This window comes from Rhipicephalus microplus, chromosome 3 (assembly GCF_043290135.1).
Source record: "Rhipicephalus microplus isolate Deutch F79 chromosome 3, USDA_Rmic, whole genome shotgun sequence".
Classification (NCBI taxonomy): Eukaryota; Metazoa; Arthropoda; class Arachnida; order Ixodida; family Ixodidae; genus Rhipicephalus; species Rhipicephalus microplus.
Window position 1 is genome coordinate 210,086,013 of NC_134702.1, and position 17,599 is coordinate 210,103,611.

General features: G+C 46.6%; 19 non-coding genes across 19 annotated transcripts; all 19 read left to right on the plus strand.

Moving 5' to 3' along the window:
* Window positions 1-2,692: 2,692 nt before the first annotated feature.
* TRNAM-CAU (transfer RNA methionine (anticodon CAU)) lies at window positions 2,693-2,765 on the plus strand. Its single transcript has one exon. It is a non-coding gene; the product is annotated as a tRNA-Met (tRNA).
* A 1,348-nt stretch (window positions 2,766-4,113) lies between these two features.
* Window positions 4,114-4,186, plus strand: TRNAM-CAU (transfer RNA methionine (anticodon CAU)). The gene has a single exon. It is a non-coding gene; the product is annotated as a tRNA-Met (tRNA).
* A 1,821-nt stretch (window positions 4,187-6,007) lies between these two features.
* On the plus strand, window positions 6,008-6,080 carry TRNAM-CAU (transfer RNA methionine (anticodon CAU)). The gene has a single exon. It is a non-coding gene; the product is annotated as a tRNA-Met (tRNA).
* A 401-nt stretch (window positions 6,081-6,481) lies between these two features.
* TRNAM-CAU (transfer RNA methionine (anticodon CAU)) lies at window positions 6,482-6,554 on the plus strand. The gene has a single exon. It is a non-coding gene; the product is annotated as a tRNA-Met (tRNA).
* Window positions 6,555-7,190: 636 nt separating this feature from the next.
* Window positions 7,191-7,263, plus strand: TRNAM-CAU (transfer RNA methionine (anticodon CAU)). The gene has a single exon. It is a non-coding gene; the product is annotated as a tRNA-Met (tRNA).
* Window positions 7,264-7,426: 163 nt separating this feature from the next.
* TRNAM-CAU (transfer RNA methionine (anticodon CAU)) lies at window positions 7,427-7,499 on the plus strand. The gene has a single exon. It is a non-coding gene; the product is annotated as a tRNA-Met (tRNA).
* An 870-nt stretch (window positions 7,500-8,369) lies between these two features.
* Window positions 8,370-8,442, plus strand: TRNAM-CAU (transfer RNA methionine (anticodon CAU)). The gene has a single exon. It is a non-coding gene; the product is annotated as a tRNA-Met (tRNA).
* Window positions 8,443-8,843: 401 nt separating this feature from the next.
* Window positions 8,844-8,916, plus strand: TRNAR-CCU (transfer RNA arginine (anticodon CCU)). The gene has a single exon. It is a non-coding gene; the product is annotated as a tRNA-Arg (tRNA).
* Window positions 8,917-9,080: 164 nt separating this feature from the next.
* Window positions 9,081-9,153, plus strand: TRNAM-CAU (transfer RNA methionine (anticodon CAU)). Its single transcript has one exon. It is a non-coding gene; the product is annotated as a tRNA-Met (tRNA).
* An 872-nt stretch (window positions 9,154-10,025) lies between these two features.
* On the plus strand, window positions 10,026-10,098 carry TRNAM-CAU (transfer RNA methionine (anticodon CAU)). Its single transcript has one exon. It is a non-coding gene; the product is annotated as a tRNA-Met (tRNA).
* A 163-nt stretch (window positions 10,099-10,261) lies between these two features.
* TRNAM-CAU (transfer RNA methionine (anticodon CAU)) lies at window positions 10,262-10,334 on the plus strand. Its single transcript has one exon. It is a non-coding gene; the product is annotated as a tRNA-Met (tRNA).
* A 163-nt stretch (window positions 10,335-10,497) lies between these two features.
* TRNAM-CAU (transfer RNA methionine (anticodon CAU)) lies at window positions 10,498-10,570 on the plus strand. Its single transcript has one exon. It is a non-coding gene; the product is annotated as a tRNA-Met (tRNA).
* Window positions 10,571-11,918: 1,348 nt separating this feature from the next.
* On the plus strand, window positions 11,919-11,991 carry TRNAM-CAU (transfer RNA methionine (anticodon CAU)). Its single transcript has one exon. It is a non-coding gene; the product is annotated as a tRNA-Met (tRNA).
* A 1,584-nt stretch (window positions 11,992-13,575) lies between these two features.
* On the plus strand, window positions 13,576-13,648 carry TRNAM-CAU (transfer RNA methionine (anticodon CAU)). Its single transcript has one exon. It is a non-coding gene; the product is annotated as a tRNA-Met (tRNA).
* Window positions 13,649-14,756: 1,108 nt separating this feature from the next.
* On the plus strand, window positions 14,757-14,829 carry TRNAM-CAU (transfer RNA methionine (anticodon CAU)). Its single transcript has one exon. It is a non-coding gene; the product is annotated as a tRNA-Met (tRNA).
* A 163-nt stretch (window positions 14,830-14,992) lies between these two features.
* Window positions 14,993-15,065, plus strand: TRNAM-CAU (transfer RNA methionine (anticodon CAU)). The gene has a single exon. It is a non-coding gene; the product is annotated as a tRNA-Met (tRNA).
* A 1,343-nt stretch (window positions 15,066-16,408) lies between these two features.
* Window positions 16,409-16,481, plus strand: TRNAM-CAU (transfer RNA methionine (anticodon CAU)). The gene has a single exon. It is a non-coding gene; the product is annotated as a tRNA-Met (tRNA).
* A 163-nt stretch (window positions 16,482-16,644) lies between these two features.
* On the plus strand, window positions 16,645-16,717 carry TRNAM-CAU (transfer RNA methionine (anticodon CAU)). Its single transcript has one exon. It is a non-coding gene; the product is annotated as a tRNA-Met (tRNA).
* Window positions 16,718-16,880: 163 nt separating this feature from the next.
* TRNAM-CAU (transfer RNA methionine (anticodon CAU)) lies at window positions 16,881-16,953 on the plus strand. Its single transcript has one exon. It is a non-coding gene; the product is annotated as a tRNA-Met (tRNA).
* Window positions 16,954-17,599: the final 646 nt, after the last annotated feature.

Here is a 17,599-nt window from a genome sequence, read left to right on the forward strand (position 1 = left end):
AAATGCTCTTCGTTTGGAGACCAATAACTTCATAGCTGTGTGGGAGCAAATGAAGTGTGATATAAAGATGATAGCGATTGAAAGAGCCTGTGTATTACGTAATCGGGAAAGGCAACAAGAGAGGCAGTTACAAAGCGAACTAGATTACATGTTAAGCGTAGAAAATGAAGTGCCGGGAAAATTTAAGAAAGAAATAAAGGAGGCGAAAGCAAAGCTCGAATTCATCGACGACGAAAAGTACCGCGGAGCAATGATAAGGGCTCGCACTGAACGGCTGTGGATGGGTGAAACGCCCACTAAGCGAGTGCTCAGTGAAGAAAAGAAACATGCAGCAAACAAAGAGATAAATGAAATTCGATACCGCAATTACATTACCCGGGACCGCGAACAGATAAAGCACGCCTTTGTCGAGTTTTATACGCAACTCCTTAGCCATACAATCAATGACCCCGAACGATTCAAAGAGGACTTTCTGACCCTTATGCCGAGATTGGAAGACCCTGAGCGGGAGCTACTGGAAGTAGAAATCACTGTGGCAGAAATTGAATCAGCTATAGATAACCTGGGTAACGGCAAGTCACCAGGGCCGGATGGGCTTGGTGCTGCCATATACAAATTTTTTAAGACAGAAATGGCACTGGCATTACACCGAGTGATCAGAGAATGCTACGACAAGCAGCAAACACCTCATTCATTTAGGACAGCACACGTAGTATTAATCCCCAAAACTGATGACCCCGCAAAGCTACTTTCAGTGGAATCCTACCGACCTATCAGTTTGAGCAACACTGACTATAAAATATACACGAAGGTCCTAGCAAGACGGCTCCAAAGTGTTGTCACATCCCTTGTCGGCCCGCATCAGACATGTGGGATTAAGGGCAGAACCATATTCACAAATATACACGTAACCAGAAGTATTCTAGAATGCTGTGATGCAAATAATGACCGCGTGGCCATGATTCAGCTAGACCTGCACAAAGCGTTCGATAAAGTTGTACATGAAATTTTGTTTTTATTGCTGGAACATGTGAATGTAGGAACTGTCATTACAGAAGGTGTTAGAATGGTGTATCATGACTGTAGGGCTAATTTAGTAATCAACAAAGAAGTAAGTGCTTCAATTCCTGTGCGCTCGAGCGTGAAGCAAGGTTGTGCTTTGTCGCCACTCCTTTTCGCGCTTTACTTAGAGCCCTTCTGTTTACGAATACTTGCAACACCAAGTATAAGAGGGTATACGTTTCTGACCAGTGGAATTAGAATTTTAGCCTATGCTGATGACGTCGCAGTGTTTTGCAGTGACAAAGAAAGTGTGCAAGAAGTTGTACGAATAGCTAGGGAATTCTGTGCAGCAACGGGCAGCGCAATTAGTTGGCCAAAATGTCTAGGCTTTTGGCATGGCCAGTGGCAAAGCACACCCGAAGTTTACTGTAACATGAATTGGAAAATCATGCCCGGAAAGTACCTCGGTGTGCCTTTGGATCATTACCGCAATGCTACGGAGTATTGGTCTGAGGAACGTCAACGCATTAAAAATTGTACTGATAAGTGGGGAGGTCGCAATTTATCAATGTTTGCAAAAGCGTCCGTGTGCAATGTATTTCTGATTGCAAAAGTGTTTTATGTATTACAAGTGTTAACCATGACCCGCACTTCTGTCCAGAAAATGCACCGAGTATTCGCGACCTTTATATGGGGGTCGCAGTGGGAGCGCACGAGCCGGTGCAACTTATTTCATAGGGTAAAATATGGTGGTCTGGGGCTTTTGCATTTGTTTTTTAAGCAGTTGGTGAGCAGATTCATGTTCGCTCGAGATCAAACTGACAATTTCTTGAGAACTGTGATCCAAGCAAGACTGCAGACCCCCTTACCTGATTTCGTCGTGTCATCTTTTTCTTTCGAAGCTGGACCACTCAGTCCTTATTTGCGAGAAGTAGTTACAGCTACACGCCTGCTCAAGGAAAGATTTTCGTACGAATACTTGTCCGACGTGACTAAAAAGAAACTGTATCGTGACCTTCTTGATGTCTTCCTGCCAGTGCCCGTCTACCGAGCTTCGTGCAGGCTAGGTTCTGAGCGTGACGTGTTTAAACGTGTTAAGAGAATGCCGGTCAGACCCTCTGTCAAAACATTCTTCTTTCAAGTGCATACCGGCACTCTCCCTGTACTGCCATGGCTAAAAAGTAAAGGGCTTTTTGTACCGTGGTCCGTCAACTGTCTAATCTGCGGCAAACCAGAAACGATAAATCATATCTTTCTCGACTGCCATGATGCTGTGTTCTTGTGGGACGTACTACAACGGACTATAAAAAAAGAACTACCTATCAACGCCTTTGGAATCCGTTTTCTTCCGTGTGCAGCTGCAGGGGAAGTGCCGAGTGACATGTTAATGTTGCTTTGCATGCATAGTGTGTGGAGGACAAGAATGGATGTACGACATATGCGTGTAGACGCACGTTCAGCGAGAGACTATTTTGTTGAGAGTATGCTGTATACACGAGACGTGTTTAAAGCGCTGCCTGAACCCCCCGAGTGGTTACCTGTGCTCGACCAATTGGCTTCTGTGAAGCCTTTTTAAACCAAGTGCACTGGCCAAGTTGAAGCTGGTGTTTTATTAAGTGTACATATTTTGTATGTAATCCTTTTGCTTGTGGTTATTAAAAGGCAATAAAGAAAAAAAAAAAAAAAAAAAGCCTCGGTAGCGCAGTAGGCAGCGCGTCAGTCTCATAATATGAAGGTCGTGAGTTCAATCCTCACCCGGGGCAAAGGTGGTGCAGTTCTTTGTTTGCTTATGAGAGATTAATTAGGTCGTGAGGGGTGCGCTGTCTGAAGCAATAATGAATGACTGTTGCTGAGTTTTCTTACTTTTTCGACCTTTACTTTTGGGAACTATTGATACCTGTTGTGTTTTCCAGTGACACCTGTCCGCCTCGGTAGCGCAGTAGGCAGCGCGTCAGGCTCATAATCTGAAGGTCGTGAGTTGAATCCTCACCCGGGCCAAAGGCGGTGCAGTTTCTTTATGTGTGCTTATGAGAGTTTAATTAGGTCTTGAGGGGTGCGCTGTCTGGAGCAGTAATGAATAACTGTTGCTGAGTTTTGTTACTTTTTTGACCTTTAACTTGATGGAACTATTGATACCGGTCGTGTTTCCCAGTGACACCTGTCCGCCTCGGTAGCGCAGTAGGCAGCGCGTCAGTCTCATAATCTGAAGGTCGTGAGTTAAATTTTCACCCAGGCTAAAGGCGGTGCAGTTTTTTGTTTGCTTATGAGAGTTTAATTAGGTCGTGAGGAGTGCGCTGTCAGGAGCAGTAATGAATGACAGTTGCTCGGTCTTCTTACTTTTTCAATTGTTAACTTGTGGGAACTATTGATACTGGTTGTGTTTCCCAAAGACACCTGTCCGCCTCGGTAGCGCAGTAGGCTGCGCGTCAGTCTCATAATATGAAGGTCGTGAGTTCAATCCTCACCCGGGGCAAAGGTGGGGCAGTTCTTTGTTTGCTTATGAGAGTTTAATTAGGCTCCAGGGGTGCGCTGTCTGAAGCAGTAATGAATGACTGTTGCTGAGTTTTCTTACTTTTTCGACCTTTACTTTTGGGAACTATTGATACCTGTTGTGTTTTCCAGTGACACCTGTCCGCCTCGGTAGCGCAGTAGGCAGCGCGTCAGGCTCATAATCTGAAGGTCGTGAGTTGAATCCTCACCCGGGCCAAAGGCGGTGCAGTTTCTTTATGTGTGCTTAAGAGAGTTTAATTAGGTCTTGAGGGGTGCGCTGTCTGAAGCAGTAATGAATGACTGTTGCTGAGTTTTCTTACTTTTTCGACCTTTACTTTTGGGAACTATTGATACCTGTTGTGTTTTCCAGTGACACCTGTCCGCCTCGGTAGCGCAGTAGGCAGCGCGTCAGGCTCATAATCTGAAGGTCGTGAGTTGAATCCTCACCCGGGCCAAAGGCGGTGCAGTTTCTTTATGTGTGCTTATGACAGTTTAATTAGGTCGTGAAGGGTGCGCTGTCTGGAGCAGTAATGAATGACTGTTGCCGAGTTTTCTTTCTTTTTCGACCTTTAACTTGAGGGAACTATTGATACCGGTTGTGTTTCCCAGTGACACCTGTCCGCCTCGGTAGCGCAGTAGGCAGCGCGTCAGTCTCATAATCTGATGGTCGTGAGTTCAATTCTCACTCGGGCCAAAGGCGGTGCAGTTTTTTGTTTGCTTATGAGAGTTTAATTAGGTCGTGAGGAGTGCGCTGTCAGGAGAAGTAAAGAATGACAGTTGCTCGGTTTTCTTAATTTTTCAATTTTTAACTTGTGGGAACTATTGATACCGGTTGTGTTTCCCAGAGACACCTGTCCGCCTCGGAAGCGCAGTAGGCAGTGCGTCAGTCTCATAATCTGAAGGTCGTGAGTTCAATACACACCCAGGGTAAAGGCGGTACACATTTGTTGTTTGCTTATGAGAGTTTAATTAGGTCGTGAGGGGTGCGCTGTCTGGAACAGTAATAAATGACTGTTGCTCGGTTTTCTTACTGTTTCAATTTTTAACTTGTGGAAACTATTGATACCGGTTGTGTTTCCCAGTGACCCCTGTCCGCCTCGGTAGCACAGTAGGCACCGCGTCAGTCTCATAATCTGAAGGTCGTGAGTTCAATACCCCCAAGGTAAAGGCGGTTCAGTTTTGTTGTTTGCTCATGAGAGTTTAATTAGGTCGTGAGGGGTGCGCTGTCTGGAGCATTAATGATTGACTGTTGCTGAGTTTTCTTACTTTTTCGACCTTTAACTTGTGGGAACTATTGATACCGGTTGTGTTTCCCAGTCGCACCTGTCCGCCTCGGTAGTGCAGTAGGCAGCGCGTCAGTCTCATAATCTGAAGGTCGTGAGTTCAATACACACCCAGGGTAAAGGCGGTACACATTTTTTGTTTGCTTATGAGAGTTTAACTAGGTCGTGAGGGGTGCGCTGTCTGGAGCAGTAATAAATGACTGTTGCTCGGTTTTCTTACTGTTTCAATTTTTAACTTGTGGAAACTATTGATACCGGTTGTGTTTCCCAGTGACCCCTGTCCGCCTCGGTAGCGCAGTAGGCACCGCGTCAGTCTCATAATCTGAAGGTCGTGAGTTCAATCCCCACCCGGGGTAAAGGCGGTGCAGTTTTGTTGTTTTCTTATGAGAGTTTAATTAGGTCGTGAAGGGTGCGCTGTCTGGAGCAGTAATGATTGACTGTTGCTGAGTTTTCTTACTTTTTCCACCTTTATTTTTGTGGGAACTAATGATACCGGTTGCGTTTGCCAGGGACTCCTGTCTGCCTCGGTAACGCAGTAGGCAGCGCGTCAGTCTCATAATCTGAAGGTCGTGAGTTCAATCCTCACCCGGCGCAAAGGCGGTGTAGTTGTTTTGTTTGCTTATGAGAGTTCAAATAGGTCGTGAAGGGTGCGCTGTCTGGAGCAGTAATAAATGACTGTTGCTCGGTTTTCTTACTGTTTCAATTTTTAACTTGTGGAAACTATTGATACCGGTTGTGTTTCCCAGTGACCCCTGTCCGCCTCGGTAGCGCAGTAGGCAGCGCGTCAGTCTCATAATCTGAAGGTCGTGAGTTCCATCCTCACCCGGCGCAAAGGCGGTGTAGTTGTTTTGTTTGCTTATGAGAGTTTAATTAGGTCGTGAAGGGTGCGCTGTCTGGTGCAGTAATGAATGACTGTTGCTGAGTTTTCTTACTTTTTCGACCTTTAATTTGTGGGAACTATTGATACCGGTTGTGTTTCCCAGTGACACCAGTCCGCCTCGGGAGCGCAGTAGGCGGTGCTTCAGTCTCATAATCTGAAGGTCGTGAGTTCAATCCACACCCGGGGCAAAGGCGGTGCAGATTTTTTGTTTGCCTATGAGAGTTTAATTAGGTCGTGAGGGTTGCGCTGTCCTGAGCAGTAATGAATGACAGTTGTTAGGTTTTCTTACTTTTTCGACCTTTAACATGTGGGAACTATTAATACCGGTTGTGTTTCCCAGTGACGCCTGTTCGCCTCGGTAGCGCAGTAGGCAGCGCGTCAGTCTCATAATCTTAAGGTCGTGAGTTCAATCCTCACCCGGGGCAAATTTGTTGCAGAGTTTTTGTTTGCTCATGAGAGTTTAATTAGGTCGTGAGGGGTGCACTGTCTGGAGCAGTAATAAATGATTGTTGCTCAGTTTTCTTACTTTTTCCACCTTTAATTTGTGGGAACTAATGATACCGGTTGCGTTTCCCAGTGACCCCTGTCCGCGTCGGTAGCGCAGTAGGCAGCGCGTCAGTCTCGTAATCTGAAGGTCGTGAGTTCAACCCTCTCCCGGGGCAAAGGCGGTGAATATGTTTTGTTTGCTTATGAGAGTTTAATTAGGTCGTGAGGGGTACACTGTCTGGAGAAGTAATGAATGACTGTTGCTCGGTTTTCCTACTTTTTCGACCTTTAATTTGTGGGAACTAATGATACCAGTTGCGTTTCGCAGTGACCCCTGTCCGCCTCGGTAGCCCAGTAGGCAGCGCGTCAGTCTCATAATCTGAAGGTCGTGAGTTCAATCCTCACCCGGGGCAAAGGCGCTGAAGTTTTTTGTTTGCTTATGAGAGTTTAATTAGGTCGTGAGGGTTGCACTGTCTGGAGCAGTAATGAATGACTGCTGCTGAGTTTTCTTACTTTTTCGACCTTTAACTTGTGGGAACTATTGATACCGGTTGTGTTTCCCGGTGTCACCTGTCCGCCTCGGTAGTGCAGTAGGCAGCGCGTCAGTCTCATAATCTGAAGGTCGTGAGTTCAATCCTAAGGCGGGCCAATGTCGATGCAGTTTTTTTGTTTGCTTATGAGAGTTTAATTAGGTCGTGAGGGATGCGCTGTCTGGAACAGTAATGAATGACTGTTGCTGAATTTTCTTATTTTTTCGACCTTTAATTTGTGGAAACGAATGATACCGGTTGCGTTTCCTAGTGACCCCTGTCCGCCTCGGTAGCGCAGTAGGCAGTACGTCAGTCTCATAATCTGAAGGTCGTGAGTTCAATCCTCACCCGGGGCAAAGGCGGTGCAGATGTTTTGTTTGCTTATGAGAGTTTAATTAGGTCGTGAGGGGTGCACTCTCTGGAGCAGTAATGAATGACTGTTGCCCAGTTTTCTTATTTTTTTTACCTTTATTTGTGGAAACGAATGATACCGGTTGCGTTTCCCAGTGACCCGTGTCCGCCTCGGTAGCGCAGTAGGCAGCGCGTCAGTCTCATAATCTGAAGGTCGTGAGTTCAATCCTCACCCGGGGGAAAGGTGGTGCAGATATTTGTTTGCTCATAAGAGTTTAATTAGGTCGTGAGGGGTGCGCTGTCTGGAGCAGTAATGAATGACTGTTGCTGAGTTTTCTTACTTTTTCAATTGTTAACTTGTGGGAACTATTGATACTGGTTGTGTTTCCCAAAGACACCTGTCCGCCTCGGTAGCGCAGTAGGCAGCGCGTCAGTCTCATAATATGAAGGTCGTGAGTTCAATCCTCACCCGAGGCAAAGGTGGTGCATTTCTTTGTTTGCTTATGAGAGTTTAATTAGGTCGTGAGGGGTGCGCTGTCTGAAGCAGTAATGAATGACTGTTGCTGAGTTTTCTTACTTTTTCGACCTTTACTTTTGGGAACTATTGATACCTGTTGTGTTTTCCAGTGACACCTGTCCGCCTCGGTAGCGCAGTAGGCAGCGCGTCAGTCTCATAATCTGAAGGTCGTGAGTTCAATTCTCACCCAGGCTAAAGGCGGTGCAGTTTTTTGTTTGCTTATGACAGTTTAATTAGGTCGTGAGGAGTGCGCTGTCAGGAGCAGTAATGAATGACAGTTGCTCGGTCTTCTTATTTTTTCAACCTTTAATTTGTGGGAACTAATGATACCGGTTGCGTTTCCCAGTGACCCCAGTCTGCCTGGTAGCGCAGTAGGCAGCGCGTCAGTCTCATATTCTGAAGGTCGTGAGTTAAATACACACCCAGGGTAAAGGCGGTACACATTTGTTGTTTGCTTATGAGAGTTTAATTAGGTCGTGAGGGGTGCGCTGTCTGGAACAGTAATAAATGACTGTTGCTCGGTTTTCTTACTGTTTCAATATTTAACTTGTGGAAACTATTGATACCGGTTGTGTTTCCCAGTGACCCCTGTCCGCCTCGGTAGCACAGTAGGCACCGCGTCAGTCTCATAATCTGAAGGTCGTGAGTTCAGTCCCCCCCGGGGTTAAGGCGGTTCAGTTTTGTTGTTTGCTCATGAGAGTTTAATTAGGTCGTGAGGGGTGCGCTGTCTGGAGCATTAATGATTGACTGTTGCTGAGTTTTCTTACTTTTTCGACCTTTAACTTGTGGGAACTATTGATACCGGTTGTGTTTCCCAGTCACACCTGTCCGCCTCGGTAGTGCAGTAGGCAGCGCGTCAGTCTCATAATCTGAAGGTCGTGAGTTCAATCCTCACCCGGGGCAACCTTGGTGCAGGTTTTTGTTTGCTCATGAGAGTTTAATTAGGTCGTGAGTGGTGCACTGTCTGGAGCAGTAATAAATGACTGTTGCTCAGTTTTCTTACTTTTTCCACCTTTATTTTTGTGGGAACTAATGATACCGGTTGCGTTTGCCAGGGACTCCTGTCTGCCTCGGTAACGCAGTAGGCAGTGCGTCAGTCTCATAATCTGAAGGTCGTGAGGTCAATCCTCACCCGGGGCAAAGGCGGTGCAGATTTTTTGTTTGCTTATGAGAGTTTAATTAGGTCGTGAGGGGTGCACTGTGTGGAGCAGTAATGAATTACTGTTGCTCGGTTTTCTTACTTTCTCGACCTTTAATTTGTGGGAACTAATGATACCGGTTGCGTTTCGCAGTGACCCCTGTCCGCCTCGGTAGCGCAGTAGGCAGCGCGTCAGTCTCCTAATCTGAAGGTCGTGAGTTCCATCCTCACCCGGGGCAAAGGCGGTGTAGTTGTTTTGTTTGCTTATGAGAGTTTAATTAGGTCGTGAAGGGTGCGCTGTCTGGTGCAGTAATGAACGACTGTTGCTGAGTTTTCTTACTTTTTCGACCTTTAACTTGTGGGAACTATTGATACCGGTTGTGTTTCCCAGTGACGCCTGTTCGCGTCGGTAGCGCAGTAGGCAGCGCGTCAGTCTCATAATCTGAAGGTCGTGAGTTCAATCCTCACCCGGGGCAAATTTGTTGCAGATTTTTTGTTTGCTCATGAGAGTTTAATTAGGTCGTGAGGGGTGCACTGTCTGGAGCAGTAATAAATGACTGTTGCTCAGTTTTCTTACCTTTTCCACCTTTAATTTGTGGGAACTATTGATACCGGTTGTGTTTCCCAGTGTCACCTGTCCGCCTCGGTAGTGAAGTAGGCAGCGCGTCAGTCTCATAATCTGAAGGTCGTGAGTTCAATCCTAAGGCGGGCAATGTCGATGCAGTTTTTTGTTTGCTTATGAGAGTTTAATTAGGTCGTGAGGGGTGTGCTGTCTGGAACAGTAATGAATGACTGTTGCTGAATTTTCTTATTTTTTCGACCTTTAATTTGTGGAAACGAATGATACCGGTTGCGTTTGCCAGTCACCCCTGTCCGCCTCGGTAGCCCAGTAGGCAGCGCGTCAGTCTCATAATCTGAAGGTCGTGAGTTCAATCCTCACCCGGGCCAACGTCGATGCAGTTTTTTTGTTTAATCATGAGAGTTTATTAGGTCGTGAGGGTTGCACTGTCTGGAGCAGTAATGAATGACTGCTGCTGAGTTTTCTTACTTTTTCGACCTTTAACTTGTGGGAACTATTGATACCGATTGTGTTTCCCGGTGTCACCTGTCCGCCTCGGTAGTGCAGTAGGCAGCGCGTCAGTCTCATAATCTGAAGGTCGTGAGTTCAATCCTAAGGCGGGCCAATGTCGATGCAGTTTTTTTGTTTGCTTATGAGAGTTTAATTAGGTCGTGAGGGATGCGCTGTCTGGAACAGTAATGAATGACTGTTGCTGAATTTTCTTATTTTTTGGACCTTTCATTTGTGGAAACGAATGATACCGGTTGCGTTTCCTAGTGACCCCTGTCCGCCTCGGTAGCGCAGTAGGCAGCACGTCAGTCTCATAATCTGAAGGTCGTGAGTTCAATCCTCACCCGGGGCAAAGGCGGTGCAGATGTTTTGTTTGCTTATGAGAGTTTAATTAGGTCGTGAGGGGTGCACTGTCTGGAGCAGTAATGAATGACTGTTGCCCAGTTTTCTTATTTTTTTTACCTTTATTTGTGGAAACGAATGATACGGGTTGCGTTTCCCAGTGACCACTGTCCGCCTCGGTAGCGCAGTAGGCAGCGCGTCAGTCTCATAATCTGAAGGTCGTGAGTTCAATCCTCACCCGGGGGAAAGGTGGTGCAGATATTTGTTTGCTCATAAGAGTTTAATTAGGTCGTGAGGGGTGCGCTGTCTGGAGCAGTAATGAATGACTGTTGCTGAGTTTTCTTACTTTTTCAATTGTTAACTTGTGGGAACTATTGATACTGGTTGTGTTTGCCAAAGACACCTGTCCGCCTCGGTAGCGCAGTAGGCAGCGCGTCAGTCTCATAATATGAAGGTCGTGAGTTCAATCCTCACCCGGGGCAAAGGTGGTGCAGTTCTTTGTTTGCTTATGAGAGATTAATTAGGTCGTGAGGGGTGCGCTGTCTGAAGCAATAATGAATGACTGTTGCTGAGTTTTCTTACTTTTTCGACCTTTACTTTTGGGAACTATTGATACCTGTTGTGTTTTCCAGTGACACCTGTCCGCCTCGGTAGCGCAGTAGGCAGCGCGTCAGGCTCATAATCTGAAGGTCGTGAGTTGAATCCTCACCCGGGCCAAAGGCGGTGCAGTTTCTTTATGTGTGCTTATGAGAGTTTAATTAGGTCTTGAGGGGTGCGCTGTCTGGAGCAGTAATGAATAACTGTTGCTGAGTTTTGTTACTTTTTTGACCTTTAACTTGATGGAACTATTGATACCGGTCGTGTTTCCCAGTGACACCTGTCCGCCTCGGTAGCGCAGTAGGCAGCGCGTCAGTCTCATAATCTGAAGGTCGTGAGTTAAATTTTCACCCAGGCTAAAGGCGGTGCAGTTTTTTGTTTGCTTATGAGAGTTTAATTAGGTCGTGAGGAGTGCGCTGTCAGGAGCAGTAATGAATGACAGTTGCTCGGTCTTCTTACTTTTTCAATTGTTAACTTGTGGGAACTATTGATACTGGTTGTGTTTCCCAAAGACACCTGTCCGCCTCGGTAGCGCAGTAGGCTGCGCGTCAGTCTCATAATATGAAGGTCGTGAGTTCAATCCTCACCCGGGGCAAAGGTGGGGCAGTTCTTTGTTTGCTTATGAGAGTTTAATTAGGCTCCAGGGGTGCGCTGTCTGAAGCAGTAATGAATGACTGTTGCTGAGTTTTCTTACTTTTTCGACCTTTACTTTTGGGAACTATTGATACCTGTTGTGTTTTCCAGTGACACCTGTCCGCCTCGGTAGCGCAGTAGGCAGCGCGTCAGGCTCATAATCTGAAGGTCGTGAGTTGAATCCTCACCCGGGCCAAAGGCGGTGCAGTTTCTTTATGTGTGCTTAAGAGAGTTTAATTAGGTCTTGAGGGGTGCGCTGTCTGAAGCAGTAATGAATGACTGTTGCTGAGTTTTCTTACTTTTTCGACCTTTACTTTTGGGAACTATTGATACCTGTTGTGTTTTCCAGTGACACCTGTCCGCCTCGGTAGCGCAGTAGGCAGCGCGTCAGGCTCATAATCTGAAGGTCGTGAGTTGAATCCTCACCCGGGCCAAAGGCGGTGCAGTTTCTTTATGTGTGCTTATGACAGTTTAATTAGGTCGTGAAGGGTGCGCTGTCTGGAGCAGTAATGAATGACTGTTGCCGAGTTTTCTTTCTTTTTCGACCTTTAACTTGAGGGAACTATTGATACCGGTTGTGTTTCCCAGTGACACCTGTCCGCCTCGGTAGCGCAGTAGGCAGCGCGTCAGTCTCATAATCTGAAGGTCGTGAGTTCAATTCTCACCCGGGCCAAAGGCGGTGCAGTTTTTTGTTTGCTTATGAGAGTTTAATTAGGTCGTGAGGAGTGCGCTGTCAGGAGAAGTAAAGAATGACAGTTGCTCGGTTTTCTTAATTTTTCAATTTTTAACTTGTGGGAACTATTGATACCGGTTGTGTTTCCCAGAGACACCTGTCCGCCTCGGAAGCGCAGTAGGCAGTGCGTCAGTCTCATAATCTGAAGGTCGTGAGTTCAATACACACCCAGGGTAAAGGCGGTACACATTTGTTGTTTGCTTATGAGAGTTTAATTAGGTCGTGAGGGGTGCGCTGTCTGGAACAGTAATAAATGACTGTTGCTCGGTTTTCTTACTGTTTCAATTTTTAACTTGTGGAAACTATTGATACCGGTTGTACTTCCCAGTGACCCCTGTCCGCCTCGGTAGCACAGTAGGCACCGCGTCAGTCTCATAATCTGAAGGTCGTGAGTTCAATACCCCCAAGGTAAAGGCGGTTCAGTTTTGTTGTTTGCTCATGAGAGTTTAATTAGGTCGTGAGGGGTGCGCTGTCTGGAGCATTAATGATTGACTGTTGCTGAGTTTTCTTACTTTTTCGACCTTTAACTTGTGGGAACTATTGATACCGGTTGTGTTTCCCAGTCACACCTGTCCGCCTCGGTAGTGCAGTAGGCAGCGCGTCAGTCTCATAATCTGAAGGTCGTGAGTTCAATACACACCCAGGGTAAAGGCGGTACACATTTTTTGTTTGCTTATGAGAGTTTAACTAGGTCGTGAGGGGTGCGCTGTCTGGAGCAGTAATAAATGACTGTTGCTCGGTTTTCTTACTGTTTCAATTTTTAACTTGTGGAAACTATTGATACCGGTTGTGTTTCCCAGTGACCCCTGTCCGCCTCGGTAGCGCAGTAGGCACCGCGTCAGTCTCATAATCTGAAGGTCGTGAGTTCAATCCCCACCCGGGGTAAAGGCGGTGCAGTTTTGTTGTTTTCTTATGAGAGTTTAATTAGGTCGTGAAGGGTGCGCTGTCTGGAGCAGTAATGATTGACTGTTGCTGAGTTTTCTTACTTTTTCCACCTTTATTTTTGTGGGAACTAATGATACCGGTTGCGTTTGCCAGGGACTCCTGTCTGCCTCGGTAACGCAGTAGGCAGCGCGTCAGTCTCATAATCTGAAGGTCGTGAGTTCCATCCTCACCCGGCGCAAAGGCGGTGTAGTTGTTTTGTTTGCTTATGAGAGTTTAAATAGGTCGTGAAGGGTGCGCTGTCTGGTGCAGTAATGAATGACTGTTGCTGAGTTTTCTTACTTTTTCGACCTTTAATTTGTGGGAACTATTGATACCGGTTGTGTTTCCCAGTGACACCAGTCCGCCTCGGGAGCGCAGTAGGCGGTGCTTCAGTCTCATAATCTGAAGGTCGTGAGTTCAATCCACACCCGGGGCAAAGGCGGTGCAGATTTTTTGTTTGCCTATGATAGTTTAATTAGGTCGTGAGGGTTGCGCTGTCCTGAGCAGTAATGAATGACAGTTGTTAGGTTTTCTTACTTTTTCGACCTTTAACATGTGGGAACTATTAATACCGGTTGTGTTTCCCAGTGACGCCTGTTCGCCTCGGTAGCGCAGTAGGCAGCGCGTCAGTCTCATAATCTTAAGGTCGTGAGTTCAATCCTCACCCGGGGCAAATTTGTTGCAGATTTTTTGTTTGCTCATGAGAGTTTAATTAGGTCGTGAGGGGTGCACTGTCTGGAGCAGTAATAAATGACTGTTGCTCAGTTTTCTTACTTTTTCCACCTTTAATTTGTGGGAACTAATGATACCGGTTGCGTTTCCCAGTGACCCCTGTCCGCCTCGGTAGCCCAGTAGGCAGCGCGTCAGTCTCATAATCTGAAGGTCGTGAGTTCAACCCTCTCCCGGGGCAAAGGCGGTGAATATGTTTTGTTTGCTTATGAGAGTTTAATTAGGTCGTGAGGGGTACACTGTCTGGAGAAGTAATGAATGACTGTTGCTCGGTTTTCCTACTTTTTCGACCTTTAATTTGTGGGAACTAATGATACCAGTTGCGTTTCGCAGTGACCCCTGTCCGCCTCGGTAGCCCAGTAGGCAGCGCGTCAGTCTCATAATCTGAAGGTCGGGAGTTCAATCCTCACCCGGGGCAAAGGCGCTGAAGTTTTTTGTTTGCTTATGAGAGTTTAATTAGGTCGTGAGGGGTACACTGTCTGGAGAAGTAATGAATGACTGTTGCTCGGTTTTCCTACTTTTTCGACCTTTAATTTGTGGGAACTAATGATACCAGTTGCGTTTCGCAGTGACCCCTGTCCGCCTCGGTAGCCCAGTAGGCAGCGCGTCAGTCTCATAATCTGAAGGTCGGGAGTTCAATCCTCACCCGGGGCAAAGGCGCTGAAGTTTTTTGTTTGCTTATGAGAGTTTAATTAGGTCGTGAGGGTTGCACTGTCTGGAGCAGTAATGAATGACTGCTGCTGAGTTTTCTTACTTTTTCGACCTTTAACTTGTGGGAACTATTGATACCGGTTGTGTTTCCCGGTGTCACCTGTCCGCCTCGGTAGCGCAGTAGGCAGTACGTCAGTCTCATAATCTGAAGGTCGTGAGTTCAATCCTCACCCGGGGCAAAGGCGGTGCAGATGTTTTGTTTGCTTATGAGAGTTTAATTAGGTCGTGAGGGGTGCACTCTCTGGAGCAGTAATGAATGACTGTTGCCCAGTTTTCTTATTTTTTTACCTTTATTTGTGGAAACGAATGATACCGGTTGCGTTTCCCAGTGACCCGTGTCCGCCTCGGTAGCGCAGTAGGCAGCGCGTCAGTCTCATAATCTGAAGGTCGTGAGTTCAATCCTCACCCGGGGGAAAGGTGGTGCAGATATTTGTTTGCTCATAAGAGTTTAATTAGGTCGTGAGGGGTGCGCTGTCTGGAGCAGTAATGAATGACTGTTGCTGAGTTTTCTTACTTTTTCAATTGTTAACTTGTGGGAACTATTGATACTGGTTGTGTTTCCCAAAGACACCTGTCCGCCTCGGTAGCGCAGTAGGCAGCGCGTCAGTCTCATAATATGAAGGTCGTGAGTTCAATCCTCACCCGGGGCAAAGGTGGTGCATTTCTTTGTTTGCTTATGAGAGTTTAATTAGGTCGTGAGGGGTGCGCTGTCTGAAGCAGTAATGAATGACTGTTGCTGAGTTTTCTTACTTTTTCGACCTTTACTTTTGGGAACTATTGATACCTGTTGTGTTTTTCAGTGACACCTGTCCGCCTCGGTAGCGCAGTAGGCAGCGCGTCAGTCTCATAATCTGAAGGTCGTGAGTTCAATTCTCACCCAGGCTAAAGGCGGTGCAGTTTTTTGTTTGCTTATGACAGTTTAATTAGGTCGTGAGGAGTGCGCTGTCAGGAGCAGTAATGAATGACAGTTGCTCGGTCTTCTTATTTTTTCAACCTTTAATTTGTGGGAACTAATGATACCGGTTGCGTTTCCCAGTGACCCCAGTCTGCCTGGTAGCGCAGTAGGCAGCGCGTCAGTCTCATATTCTGAAGGTCGTGAGTTAAATACACACCCAGGGTAAAGGCGGTACACATTTGTTGTTTGCTTATGAGAGTTTAATTAGGTCGTGAGGGGTGCGCTGTCTGGAACAGTAATAAATGACTGTTGCTCGGTTTTCTTACTGTTTCAATATTTAACTTGTGGAAACTATTGATACCGGTTGTGTTTCCCAGTGACCCCTGTCCGCCTCGGTAGCACAGTAGGCACCGCGTCAGTCTCATAATCTGAAGGTCGTGAGTTCAGTCCCCCCCGGGGTTAAGGCGGTTCAGTTTTGTTGTTTGCTCATGAGAGTTTAATTAGGTCGTGAGGGGTGTGCTGTCTGGAACAGTAATGAATGACTGTTGCTGAATTTTCTTATTTTTTCGACCTTTAATTTGTGGAAACGAATGATACCGGTTGCGTTTGCCAGTCACCCCTGTCCGCCTCGGTAGCCCAGTAGGCAGCGCGTCAGTCTCATAATCTGAAGGTCGTGAGTTCAATCCTCACCCGGGCCAACGTCGATGCAGTTTTTTTGTTTAATCATGAGAGTTTATTAGGTCGTGAGGGTTGCACTGTCTGGAGCAGTAATGAATGACTGCTGCTGAGTTTTCTTACTTTTTCGACCTTTAACTTATGGGAACTATTGATACCGGTTGTGTTTCCCGGTGTCACCTGTCCGCCTCGGTAGTGCAGTAGGCAGCGCGTCAGTCTCATAATCTGAAGGTCGTGAGTTCAATCCTAAGGCGGGCCAATGTCGATGCAGTTTTTTTGTTTGCTTATGAGAGTTTAATTAGGTCGTGAGGGATGCGCTGTCTGGAACAGTAATGAATGACTGTTGCTGAATTTTCTTATTTTTTGGACCTTTCATTTGTGGAAACGAATGATACCGGTTGCGTTTCCTAGTGACCCCTGTCCGCCTCGGTAGCGCAGTAGGCAGCACGTCAGTCTCATAATCTGAAGGTCGTGAGTTCAATCCTCACCCGGGGCAAAGGCGGTGCAGATGTTTTGTTTGCTTATGAGAGTTTAATTAGGTCGTGAGGGGTGCACTGTCTGGAGCAGTAATGAATGACTGTTGCCCAGTTTTCTTATTTTTTTTACCTTTATTTGTGGAAACGAATGATACGGGTTGCGTTTCCCAGTGACCACTGTCCGCCTCGGTAGCGCAGTAGGCAGCGCGTCAGTCTCATAATCTGAAGGTCGTGAGTTCAATCCTCACCCGGGGGAAAGGTGGTGCAGATATTTGTTTGCTCATAAGAGTTTAATTAGGTCGTGAGGGGTGCGCTGTCTGGAGCAGTAATGAATGACTGTTGCTGAGTTTTCTTACTTTTTCAATTGTTAACTTGTGGGAACTATTGATACTGGTTGTGTTTCCCAAAGACACCTGTCCGCCTCGGTAGCGCAGTAGGCAGCGCGTCAGTCTCATAATATGAAGGTCGTGAGTTCAATCCTCACCCGGGGCAAAGGTGGTGCAGTTCTTTGTTTGCTTATGAGAGATTAATTAGGTCGTGAGGGGTGCGCTGTCTGAAGCAGTAATGAATGACTGTTGCTGAGTTTTCTTACTTTTTCGACCTTTACTTTTGGGAACTATTGATACCTGTTGTGTTTTCCAGTGACACCTGTCCGCCTCGGTAGCGCAGTAGGCAGCGCGTCAGGCTCATAATCTGAAGGTCGTGAGTTGAATCCTCACCCGGGCCAAAGGCGGTGCAGTTTCTTTATGTGTGCTTATGAGAGTTTAATTAGGTCTTGAGGGGTGCGCTGTCTGGAGCAGTAATGAATAACTGTTGCTGAGTTTTGTTACTTTTTCGACCTTTAACTTGAGGGAACTATTGATACCGGTCGTGTTTCCCAGTGACACCTGTCCGCCTCGGTAGCGCAGTAGGCAGCGCGTCAGTCTCATAATCTGAAGGTCGTGAGTTAAATTTTCACCCAGGCTAAAGGCGGTGCAGTTTTTTGTTTGCTTATGAGAGTTTAATTAGGTCGTGAGGAGTGCGCTGTCAGGAGCAGTAATGAATGACAGTTGCTCGGTCTTCTTACTTTTTCAATTGTTAACTTGTGGGAACTATTGATACTGGTTGTGTTTCCCAAAGACACCTGTCCGCCTCGGTA